Here is a 12,543-nt window from a genome sequence, read left to right as displayed (position 1 = left end):
ATGGTCATTTTTAATTAAACACTCAGACTGATGTAATAATTTTTATCTAAAGATATCCTGTTAGTGTGGAATTTTGAGTGCCCTTTCAAGCATGGAGAGGGCTGAGCTACTACTGAAGGGGCAGGGAGAGCTAGCTGGGATGCAGCTTCTGGCAGCAGAAACAGCTTGTGTTCCTGAACTGATCATTCTCACAGTTGTTAATTTTGGGGTGTTGCTTTAAAAGATGGAAAAAACATTTCTAGACAAAGCAACATGAGGTTTCAAAGCTAAATAGTCCTCATGTACATATCAGTACATTTGACTCGTTTTTATCTGTGAAGCTTTTTGTTTCCAAATAAAGAAACAAATGAGTAAGTTGCCAAGATTAAATTGGAAAACAGCAAACTCTGGCAACATACCCAAATGATTAATTATTTAGTAGAACACTTGGTCATATGGGCATGCCCAGGGCCACTTTTCACAGAGAGATTGATGACATTAATAATAAGGTGATCAAAGGTACAGTAGAAAATTTATCAGCACTTGACACTGGCTCAGCTTTGTCAATGCTTGAAGTATTTCTTTAAATTCCTAGCTTGTATTTTTCTCATCCTGCAGCTCTGTTGCCAATCCACTGTGATAAATCCGTGTCATTCAGGTATTATTAGTAGGATAACCCCACAAACCTGAACTTTCTAATTAGGGGAAAGCATGTAAATTGGTTAAATCTGTAAAACAAGCTGTAAGGCACACACGGCAACACTGCCACACCCTGGAACTGCCATGCCATGAGAAACTGTGTCACCCATGGAAAATCAGGGGAAGGATTAAAAATAGAATTTATTTCTGCTCCTGAATTTTCTTGCTCAAAAGCTGCCTGTCGTTTTCTAGGCCAGTGGAACGTTACAGTGGAACTGAGGTGTCAAAGGCAGCCAGGAGGAATCAAATCATCAAATGGTGTCTCACACCAGGAAAACATTCATCCCTATGGGCTCCAAAGACCAAAGTGGTATCCTGAGAATCTCTCAATACAATTTAATCATCAAATAGACCATAAGAACATCCAAGGCCAGGCCTAAGTCCGTGTCTGAGCTGTCCACACTGTACCCCAGCAGCTGCCCAGGCTGGGCTCCCCCACAACTTGCTGTGTGCCCAGGTATTGCTCCGTGGGCATGGATGCACTGCACATGCTGCAGCCCAGTCCACCACCACCCCTCCCACCTTGGTGCAGCACAGGTTTAAGAGTATTTCTTCATTCAAGCAGCACTGGCACAGAGTCCTTTTGCTTTTTAGACCAACCTAGTAAGACTCACCAGGTTTGTCTGGATTACCCTGTGTGCAAATTTGCTTTCTTCTGCATTTCAGAATAAATAAACATGGTAAACAAGTACTGTTACAGAGAGAGACGGCACATGATAAACTGTGTAACTTGACAGTGAGTAGCCAAAACAATCCAAGAGTGCTTTCCTGGTCTACCAGGTGAAGGCTACAAAGAATTCCAGTAGTTTGCTTTCATTCAGTGGGCTTTGTTTAGTCAAGTACTGTACAATGTTTTCATAAAACAAAACTACTTTGCTATCTAAAGCTTCAACCAGAAAACAAATGTGGCCAAGGGTTTCCTAAACAGAAGCTTAAATTTGGGTTCTTGTGCACGTGGGAAGTCTGGGGTTATTTGAGAAAATTGAGGTAAACTACCACATCTTTGACAGCTTGAGAAATGCCATGGCTTAGGTGGGTGCCCTAATGTACCCGAGACACGAGACACGTGCTGAGAGAACATCTTCCATTTATCCTGTCTTCTGTACAAACCACATTCATGGTAGAACTTCCCTTCACAGGTGGGGTATGTAAAAGCCAAAACTAGAATATACACTTTAAAAAGAAAAATATTGCAATAAGTTCCAGGTCTGTTGTGTAAAAACCAAGTGTTAATGTTTTGTGACTCACAGACTCCAAGGTGCTGTTAGTCAGTACACTCAGGGAATGACTATTCAAACTGCATTATGATTCATACATAAAACTGATTTTGAATTTGGGGTTGCTTGCATCCTAATAGTTGCATCTGATTTCACTTTGGGATAACAAATCGGTCATGTGAAATTTAGTCGGCAAAACTTAAGTTCATTGAACACACTTGGATTTCCTTTGTAGTGCAGCACAGCAATGCTACCATAAAATTGTCAGACTTCGAAAGAATGGCTTTCAGTGTGTTTTATTAAGAAGGGAACATCTTTCTTCTGGCAGAGATATGGAAAGGAAGCCAAAGGCATCCTGGTTTCAGTAAGCTTAACTAGGGAATTCTTCAAAACATCAGGGTTGTAGCAGGGGTGTCTGATTTGGCAGGCTGAGCTGATCAGTGCCAGGCTGTCTCCTGCTTGGCCCCTGCAAGGCAATGCTTTGGGCTTCTTCTATTTAGTGCCCTTTGCCCATCACACCTATGCAGAGCAGTTTGGAGACTCTGCAGCTACACAGGAGTGGAGTGTCTCCAAAGTGCCAAGCAGAGTGGAGAAAAAACCATAAAGCCTCACTTATGACATTTGTACATGTATAAAACCAGGAATTATTCACGGGCTTACACATCCATGGGTTCTTCTGGGAAATGCTGAGCTGAATGTCAGATCTGTTCAATTTTACATTTACAGTGTTCCTTACTGATTGCATCAGACAGTCCACACAACCTCCTGCTTAAGGGAACCCTCACTCTCCAAATCTCTCATACTCCTCTTTAATGATAAAATGAGGCTCATTTAAGTTTTGGCTGACGGACATACTCCTTTGCTTCATAACAATTCCTTAGTGATTCAAAATCTGATATCAGAAACAACAGACTATGAAACAGAACTTCCCTAGTAGATAGGTTTTTTATGCCTAAGAAAACAATTGTATGTTAAATAAAGTAATTGCCAAATTCAGTAAGTCAATAATAGTACTTGCAAAATTAGGTGTATTTTAAGGCTATCCCACTGCAATACTAGAGAAAGAGATCACTGATTTAAAAAAATTCCAAATTAAATACTAATATACTTACATATACTAACATTCCATTCTCTACAGTGAAAACATATTAAAAACATATTAGAAACCATTAGAAACACATAGAACTGAGAACTTGCATAACAAACACAATCAGAAAATACACAGAAAATAAAAAGAGAATGTGCCTAGGATAAAGGCAGGAGGATTTAAGAGTAAGGTCTCATTCAGGATTTCAGAGCTGAAGGTGCAATAATGAAAGTATGATTTTATAATCCTCCTACACCTTGGCATTATTCTGAAGCAAATCTATGAAGGCATAAGTAAGTGAAGACAGTGCGATCTCTTTGCTGATTAAAGTGATACAACACTGAGTTCAGATATAGGGTGGTCTGGGTTTAGGGAAACTAGGCCAGTGATAGCTGGGAGCACATGGAACATTCATCCTCACCTGACACAGGAAAGGTCTAAGGATTAGAAGGATTAAGGGTGACAGTTTATGCATGAGGAAGACTACAACCATGCTTGCTTAACAACACACCATGACCTGCCTGGCTGCAAAATGTTCACTTCTCAGCTAATGGAACATATGTGTGTTCCTCAAGACACTGCATTCTGTACCTCTGATATTTTGAACACATGAACATTTCCAAGAAATGAAAGTAGAATATATGCAAATGTGTAAAAATTGGAAACAACAAATGCTTTGTATGTGCTGTAAATGTTTTTTAAGGGATATTTCCTAAGTGTTTCACGTAGGAGACCAAAACCCTGCTACATTCACAGGAGAACATCACAAATCAAAGAAGTCTTTTATTCTGAATGGTGGTCCAGCTTGAGCACAAGCAGCATTTGCTCCTGAATACTGATGCTGGACCTTTCTGGAGACAGCCCATCCCAAGAATTTCTAACCCTAATCTAAATAGCTGTTACCTTTGGCAGGAAGACAATGAACATTAATTTATCCTCACATACTACAAATCACTCACAAAACCCACTTGGGGCTGGTCTTTGCCAGCCAGTTAAGGTACTGGGCAGGATGCTCTGTAGTGGGTGTGGACTGGGAGCACTGTGCTCCTGTGCTGTCAGCCAGCACCACTGCAGCACACGTGTTCAAGGGACCTCCTGCAAACACACATTCTGTGGGTTTAGTACAGTGAGTTCCCACACATGCCAGCTTGGGAAAAATTGAGCATACTTTAGCTGGAGATCACCCAGTTACTCACTATACATTTTTTAAATTGTGTCTGTGCTTTGCTTAGTGCAATTTGGGTTGTTTTAAAGGCATTTTGTCTCATCTAATTCCCTACTTGAGACAAAAGCCTGGAATTCTAAGTTACAGTCATTAGCACAGCTCACCAAGGTCATAATCTCACATAACCTGTTTTGCTCCAGCTCTGAGGGCTCGACTGCATGCACTGAGTCAGCTCTCTTTTCTTCCAGAATAGGATGTTAACACAGCAACAACATTGTTTTTGCTTGAAATAAGGTATTTCTGTTCACCAGTTGAGGGTTTGGCAATAATGGCTTCTTATGTAAACAAGCAGAAATTAATGATCTTTTCTGGGGACCTAGATAAGTCTTGTTAATTACTTGCAAAGATGTATGGACGTAGAATCTCAGGCCTGATAAATATTGAGTCATTATACACCTAAAGTTCTATTTAATCTCTTAGGTTTAAAGAATAAAGCAATAGTTTTGTAGCATGTGAATGTGTTAGAAAAGTCTGCAAACTATAGAGCTGGTTTATTGCCCAGAATTCTTAGAATATATTACAGCATGATTTTTTCAAGATATTAAGATATTGAAGATATTGTCTGCAGTAGACAAGTAGACTGCTCAACTGACACTGTAATTATTGTGATATAAAGGTAGTGGTGAATAATGAATGCTGCTGAAAGTATATTGTGGAATAACAAATCAATCTGTGAAATCTGGATACCTTCAGGATAGGATCAGCCAGAAGAACTGTTATTAGGTGTTATTTGCTTTGTTTGATCTGAGGCAAACAAAACATAGTACAAACCATTAAGAACTAGTATTTATTAAGAAATGCTTTAAAATGCTTTCAACTCTCCTTACTACATCCTTATTTGACTTGTGCAAGGGATATCAGATTTCATAGCAATATTAAGTTTCCTCTGACTGTATGAAACTCCTGGAAAAAAGATGTTTAACCACTTTTATTTCCGTATTTAACAGCTTGCAATGCTAATTCATGAAACCTTTTACACTTCTTTATTACTCCATCCATCCCCTCCTCAGTACTCTGCACTGAAGGTAACAATCAACATCACAGTCATTACCCCATGAAAGGAGCAGTTATTTTTACTGAGAAAAAAAACAGTTTGCAGTTTGATCTTAGAAATTCATTGGTACTATTCTGTAAACACAATCATGCAGTGTGGAACAGATCCACACCCCATCACCCTTATTTAATAGTTTAATATTATAGTTAGTAATGTCTTTTGCCTGGAGGAATACTAAACAGCCACTCTCAATTCTAAGGAATCAAATTTTCTCCCAACCTCTTGAAAACACCACTTCCAAAGCTCTTCTAGCCCTCACAGTGAGTCTTGGGGAAACCCACAGTTTTCCTATGTTTGATTTGCCAGAGACAAGAACAAAATAAAACTCATCTCCACCTAAAAAAATCCCAGCAAATAAGACATTGGTGTTTCTATAAACAAAGTCTGAAATCATTACAGTCTTCAAATCAATAAGGATGAATCTTAGATTTGCTATTAATATATTTAAATTTTTTCTGGAGTGTAAGAAAAGATATTTTTTTTAAATTGAGTGGGGCTTGCAGTGGGGCTTTCAAGAGACACTTATTGCCTACAGAGCCCAGTTCTTGGTTTAGGAAATATATATATGCTATGGCTATATATAGGGGATTGGCTAACCTACTGCCCAAAATGTAATGTTTGAGGTGCCAGCTGCAAGGCAGCCCAACTGTGGCCAGCTGGAAATGCAGGCAGGAGAACTGCCTCTGGTATTTCAAGAAGATATTGTATTTCTGCAAGAGCTCAACAAAACTGGCACTGGGGAAGGGCAGGCAAAAACACAGGTAATCCTCCTGTTGAATTAAATGTTTGGGTCCCTCAAAAGTTCTGATTTTTCCCTTTCTGCAAGAGCTGTAGACATCAAGTACAACTTTTTCTGGAGCAGGCTGTTGCCAGCATGTAACTCACGACATCACTCAACTCAGCTGCTGTAACCCCTGCTCTCCATCGTCCCCAGTGCTCGTTGTGCTAAATGGAACACAGCCCTTGATCTCACAGCAGTTGTGCTAGACTAGGATCAGAGTCCCACAGCTGGCAAATTAGCATGTGGGACTCCAACCACAAGGAGAAGCCTTTTCATACTTGAAAAAGAACACGCATACTTCTGCTGCCGTGTAACAGAAAACATAGTTATGGTTAGATACGTGATAATGAGTAACAAGGATACAGATCACTGGCTCTTGAGTGCATGGAAATGTGTTCACATCATCCAAAATGCTGACAGTGCCAGGATTCATCACTTGCTTTTAGTGACACCTCCCTCTACATGTTTTTCTTTTTCTATCATGAGCTAAAATTTAAAAATGTGGCAGTACAAGCTAGTTATGGATGTCCTGAACTGACAAGTTATTCACAGAAAGCCAGATGTATATTAAAAATGGGAAGTTCATGCATGTGTATCCTGTTTTGTCAGCACTACTTGTGGTAACAGTCTCTCTACATGACAGGTTTGGTGATCACCTCTCACCAGCTGCATTCCAGGCCTCTTAGCCTGGCCAGGAGGTGGCTGACAGCTTCTGCTCAAATGAGACAAGGAGGGGAGTTAAAACTGAGCCAGCTTCTTCAGGCCATGGTAGCCCTGAGCAGCTCTTGGTCCTGATTTTCAGTCAGTCCTTCAGTGGGTGATGAGGAACACAGGACAGTGGGCTTTTGATGTCATTGGCAGTGGTAATTCTGGAACCTGCAGCCAGTGTTGGCAGGATGACAATTCTCACTGGGATCAGTGGAAGCACTGCTGCTCCCCAAAGCCAGTTATTTTAAGTCACATCTAAACAAGGAATTATCAGCTTAAGATCAGCCTTTCTCCCCTGCAGGTTCAATTAGATGCAATACTGGGTAACTTAAAAGCAAAATAGCATCCTTCTCACTTGAGCCAGACTGCTCTTGGCTTCAGTGGGTGTTGGCTGCTGCTGAACTGAAGAATTCGCAGCCTGGCCAGAGGTATGTGGGTAAATACCTGGGAGGCTGACATGCCCTGTGTGCCTGTTTGCTTCAGCAAAGGCTCAGCAGCCTCATTTCAGACACTTCCCTGCATGCCAGTGCCTGACATCCCTGCCTATGGGAGGGCAGGTGACTCTCCACCATTTCTTGTACCACCTGCCTGGCAGCACCGTGCTTTCTGCAAGTGGTTGTTTGCCTTCTCTCTTACTCATTTCCTGAGCAAAATTAAGCCAACACACCACCAGAAACTACCACTGGACTCTACACTTCACAGCCTGCCCTCTGCATGCTCCTTTCCCTTCTTCCCTCCATACTCTGCATCTGCAGGGGGTATTTGCTGCTCCAGCCATCGTGTACTTAGTGGCAGCACATCTGCACCAGTAATCTGCATCACTGCTATAGTGCAAGCAGAGACTAAAAGCCCATTGCAGACCAGGTCTTAGAAACATGAAGAAGCTTGAAATAAGTAAAACAAAACAAAAATGCTCTTAACACATCTATGGGGTTTTTTTCCATGAAACTGTTTTATGAGGTTGGGTTTTTAAAATTCATCGCTAGGTCCCTATACAATATTATTGCCCATTAAATACAAATATTTACATACCAAAACAAAAAGACATACTTTATTTACTAACAACCAAATCCCAACACCTTTATAGGTTTCCAGACCAAGCTTAGGAAACCTCTTTCTGGGCTATAGGGCTAAGCACCAGCCAGGGCCCCTGACAGACATTAGAGATACATCTGAGCAGTGATGGCCAGCTCCAGAGTGAAGCTAGGCACTCCTTTTCCCACTGCTGCATTAAAACCAGCGTGAGTAAACCCCCTTCTCCCACAAGTCAGAGCACCTCTGTTAACATCTGTTGGATGAAGACTTCTCTCTATATCCAAATACCTCTGGAGTTGAGGTGGGTGCAGATCCAGGGCTGGCTCTCATGTCTTGCTGAAATCCATGACGTTGCTCCTCAGCTTCCTTGCAGTATTCCCGGCCCACATCTGAGGCTGCAGCTGCACCAAGCTTCTCCTGCAGCGTGCAGGGATCCTGAGAGACCCCGCTCAGCTGCTGTGCCCTGGGCTCTGCTCAGCCCTCTCAGCTCCTCTGGCTATGGCTGCCTTCCCAGCCAGATTTCTGCAATGATTCAGCTCAGGGAATAAACAAAATGGAGTTTCCTCCCTGGGGTAGAGGCATAAGCAGCAGGTGAGCAGTGAGAATACCAGCAACCTGCTGTCACTGCCCAAGACTGTCATTACCTTACACTACATGTAATTAAAGCCACAAATCAGTCACACTGAATTCATTTGTTCAGTTCTCATTCACTTGCTTTTAGTGGAGGGGAATAATTGGAAAGCAGCTGAAACCATGGCATTGGCATGTGAAACCATGGCATGTGAAGTCAGATTCCACATATGTATTCTTCAAACTTAAAATCAGAAAACCTCTGTGAGACCCCTTTCCAGTTCTTTGTGCCTATTTCTTCTGTTGCAAAGATTTGTTTGAAATTACTGATAAATCAGGAAATGTTTGAGGTATCTGAGCAGAACAGAAATCCAGGTGAATTTTGTGTATATATACATTTTTAAATGTTCCATTTAATGTCATCAATATTGCTGTACTAAGTGCAATTGTTTTGAGAATCTAGAAATGCACTTCATTTAAAATGATAGAACAAGCCTGGGACTGATGATGAGAGTGATGATGGGACTAATGCACACTTAAAAAGAAAAGCCTTGCCTTCAGTATTAATTTGATATGAGCTATTGTAGAGCAATCACAGCCCTCAAATTGCTTTATACTCCGGTAAGTTAGACTTAAGTGCTTCATGAGAGAATTAAGAGATATTAAAAGCATAATTCAAAATTTCTAAGAGCTTTTTTTGAGAGCAAATCAGCTACAGAAAGTACTGTCATTTTGTTACATATATACACACACATGCATGTAGAACTACTTATTTACTCATTAATTAATGAGATTTTTGTATCTCCCATCCATTGTAGGTCCTCTGCTGTAATCCCCTAATCCAAAATTAGGGTGGCTATACATCCATTTTCAAACATTAACAGGACCCAGGAATTATGTTCTAATTCTTGTATTTCAAATGCTCATAAATTATTAAAATAGGATATTTAGCTGACTGTGCTGTAGAGAAATCATGTTTTACCTAAGCTCAGACTGTTTTTTTGACAATACTGTTTATTTCAATACCTGATAAATTCAAATATATCACCAGTGAATACATAATAGAAAGCTATTTTTTCTGTTGAGAAATTAATTGAAGGTTATCCCAAATAATAATGAAAGCCCATAGCAGCACTGGCATTACATCAAACAGTGCTGGTGCATTACAAAGGCACCTCTGTACTGTTCATGATCAGAGAAAAGATGAAGTGATACAAAGAGCCGGCTGGGGCTTTTTAATAAATTCTGGCAACAAGGTTACAACTCTGGACAGTGGCCAAGAGTGTAGTTTTCATGTGCAATCAAGGGTATAGCTTAAAACAGAAAAGGAATCAAATCCTCCTTTGCAGCCAGGGCTGGAGAGGGGACAAGCCAGCAGGTGGCCACAGTGGGGACAGTTGTACACTATACTCCAATTAATTCTCATATATTTTTAATGCTAGTGATTAAAAGCACAGCTGTCCCTCTGCACTGCCCAATGACAGCTGGTTTTGCCTTCCCCAGATTAAGTAAAGCCAATCAGTATCCAGAGCCCACTGAGACCACTTCCCACTGATGTCAGTGCCTGGCTCAGCGCCACTCCCACGCCACCACTGACTGGGAGCAGCAGGGGACTCCAGTGGGACATCACCATGGCAAGGGCAATCCAGAGGCCTTTGTCAGGCAGCCCAGGCTGGGGAGGCTGTCCCTGACCTCTCCACCAGCACAGGGCAGAGCTGCCCTCCCGTGTTGTGTAGATGGGTCAGGAGTGGCAGCAAGCTGAAGGGGAATTGTGAATGAAGCAGAAAACATCACACCCAACACAGCCTTTGAGGAGCACCTTCAATCTCAGCACACAGCTAAAACGATGCCCTCTCACAAATACCAGTCTGCCTTGAGCAAAGAAGTTGTATTTATATCAGGAAGGGTTACAGAGGTCCTGCAATATGAATCTTCATTGGAAGCAATATCAGATGTTTCTGATGCAACTGTGTAAGAACTGTAACGGCATGAGATTAGCAATTTCACAGGGAAGGAATCAATTTCATGCTCTTCTCGATATTTTCTAGCTCTTACCATCCTGCACTGTGACATCCTAGACAGCAAACAGCAATACAGTCAAGCAATATTAGAAGAATACCCTTCCAATACTGAAAAGGATATGTCACATATGTTAGCAAAATCTGTAATAATGACATACAAATATCAAGCAGGTCATTATTATTATTTAGCTGCCACCAGAAGACAAATAGTGTAACAAACAGTTTTAGAACTGGTAATTTCCATGCAGGTATCCAAACCAGTTAGGTTTTTCTCAAAGACTAAGAGTGCCAGGCTATCATCAAACAAAATCAGGCGAAGAAATTCTTGTAGAAACAAGACATGGGGTTTAGTGTTCCAGTTCTAAAACAATTATTTGAACTTCAAAGTAATTTTATGTTATTACCTTCATACTTTTGGTTTTGTTCTTTTAAGTGGGGATAATTTTCTTGTACTTTTTAATTTTACTAATATAAATAATGTGTCTACTTAATTTTTCCATCTTTTACACAAAAGAGTATGCAGTTTATATATGGAGTTTATACCAGCTTTTAAAACAAAAATTATTGTCTAAAAGAGGAATCTAGGAACTCTCTCTTCTGTGAAAGTAAATTTCAGTACTCAAAAAAGAAGATCCAAGTTGATGACAGTATCACTTACTAGTTTTACCTCCACTGACAGCATGCTCAGACTGAGATAAAAATCAGAGCATTTCACACCCATGAGTGGTTTTCTTCAGAGGGAAATGAGCTTCTCAAGATACTCCAGGTAGGGCTGCTCACCCTGCAGTGAGGGTCAGGGTTTCAGCACTGGATTTTGAGAGACAAGCAAATTCAGCCACTGAAATGCCTTATTCTCTTCTAGTTTTACAGCAGTGTTTGTACAGATTGGTTGTCAGAAGTGGGGTTCCAGGTGCCAAGGGTGGAGCAGCTGTGACACAGCCATTCCTGCCAGTGAGTGCCAGCAGGATTTAGGATCTGGCTATCAACTTCCAGCATTTTGCAGCAGTAGATATCTGGGAAGCAGTAATCATGCTGTGCCACAGAGTTTAACCAGGCACAGAGGATGAGGGCCCATTCCCAATCCCAAGGCAATCAGTTAATGAACTCCGATTTGTTTATTACAAAATGCTGAGTCTTTTGTAAACCTGTTCCCTGTTTGCCACCCCACTGTCCTGACTTCTGGACCATGTTTAGACTACTGGGCCAGACCTACTGTTAGCTGGTTAAAAGGATTGAGGACAATTTTCCCTTTTGTATTTGCTTTCACATGCTTCAAGCAAATTGTTGCACCATCAGCACCTGTAAGCAGAATCCTCTTGAGCTGATTATTCATTGTCAGTCCCTTCTCACAAGGTCACTTCAGGTTTTCAAGACTGAATGCCTCTCTGATGTGTTTCATGCCCACAGGGTTTGTGACACTTCTCTGAGGTCCATCACACCTAAGGGTTCTGTTTACTTCAGCAGTTCACATTTCTCAATAGCTCCTAAGGCATCTGCACTGCTATGGGACTATATGGGTGATGAGAAAATTTACAGTGCTTTGCTCTGAAATGTCTGGAGACAACACACACAGAAAGGCAAAAAGATCTTGAGAACATTCCTGGGAGGTTTGCAGGAGGACCCTGAGTCTGCAGGTCAAACAAGAAACCCACATGGTCTTCGAGTCAGACTGGATCAACCTTTTTTTCTCAAGGTGTAGAAATTTCAGCTGACCTGCTGGTGACTTCTCACTCTTGTCTCATGTAAAAGTAAAACAAGCTTCACACATGAGACTCAGGATAACACACTGTATAGTGGGAAAGTGAAATCTTCTCAAGTTTTCCTACTTACTTTGAGATCTTTCCCCTGGCACCATATGTTTTCAAAGAAAGAGAAATTGCTACAATTTCAGCCTTCCCTGATTCAGAGCAGATCTAATTGGCTGCATCAGATACATTTAAGAGTGAAAAGACAAATTGCTTTGGACTTATTTCTATAGTGTTTCTTGGGATGTATGCCTTCAAAGTCTACAGACATTTGGTCACTGACCAGAATCCAGCACTCAAGGACAGTGGAGATGATGGACATATCTACATTTTGGTTCAGCTTAGGGTTGCATATTTGAACATAATCTGACAAGCACAGCAGTAAGAATTAGTTAAAGGTATGATTCCTGATGAGTAAAAAT

This window comes from Sturnus vulgaris, chromosome 10, assembly GCF_052056855.1.
Source record: "Sturnus vulgaris isolate bStuVul1 chromosome 10, bStuVul1.hap1, whole genome shotgun sequence".
Taxonomy (NCBI): Eukaryota; Metazoa; Chordata; class Aves; order Passeriformes; family Sturnidae; genus Sturnus; species Sturnus vulgaris.
This window is presented reverse-complemented; position numbering follows the sequence as displayed.